The following is an 834-nucleotide window of genomic DNA, read 5'->3' on the forward strand; positions in this document are numbered from 1 at the left end:
GGTTCTCAGGATCATAAGCTTCTTTTTCAGATGAAGCTGCCTTAGTACTACCTGGTGCATTTTGCATTCCAGACAGACTTTGAGAAATCAAATTGACTTGTTGAGTCAATATCTTGTTCTGAGCCAATATGGCATTCAGAGTGTCAATCTCAAGAACTCCTTTCTTCTGATTAGTCCCATTGTTCACAGGATTCCTTTCAGAAGTGTACATGAATTGGTTATTTGCAACCATTTCAATCAACTCTTGAGCCTCTGTAGGCGTCTTCTTCAGATGAAGAGATCCTCCAGCAGAGCTATCCAAAGACATCTTGGATAGTTCAGAGAGACCATCATAGAAAATACCTATGATGCTCCATTCAGAAAGCATATCAGAGGGACACTTTCTGATTAATTGTTTGTATCTTTCCCAAGCTTCATAGAGGGATTCTCCTTCCTTCTGTCTGAAGGTTTGGACTTCCACTCTAAGCTTACTCAATTTTTGAGGTGGAAAGAACTTTGCCAAGAAGGCATTGACTAGCTTTTCCCAAGAGTTCAGGCTTTCTTTAGGTTGTGAGTCCAACCATGTTCTAGCTCTGTCTCTTACAGCAAAAGGGAATAGCATAAGTCTGTAGACCTCAGGGTCAGCCCCATTAGTCTTGACAGTGTCACAGATTTGCATGAACTCAGCTAAGAACTGATGAGGATCTTCCAATGGAAGTCCATGGAACTTGCAATTCTGTTGCATTAGAGAAACTAATTGAGGCTTAAGCTCAAAGTTGTTTGCTCCAATGGCAGGGATAGAGATGCTTCTCCCATAGAAGTCGGGTGTAGGTGCAGTAAAGTCACCCAGCACCT

At 42.0% G+C, this 834-nt stretch overlaps 1 non-coding gene across 1 annotated transcript; it reads left to right on the forward strand.

Moving 5' to 3' along the window:
• The first annotated feature begins 361 nt into the window (after window positions 1-361).
• On the forward strand, window positions 362-469 carry LOC112763296 (small nucleolar RNA R71). Its single transcript, XR_003182853.1, has one exon. It is a non-coding gene; the product is annotated as a small nucleolar RNA R71 (small nucleolar RNA).
• The last annotated feature ends 365 nt before the right edge of the window (window positions 470-834 follow it).

This window comes from Arachis hypogaea, chromosome 2 (assembly GCF_003086295.3).
Source record: "Arachis hypogaea cultivar Tifrunner chromosome 2, arahy.Tifrunner.gnm2.J5K5, whole genome shotgun sequence".
Lineage (NCBI taxonomy): Eukaryota > Viridiplantae > Streptophyta > Magnoliopsida > Fabales > Fabaceae > Arachis > Arachis hypogaea.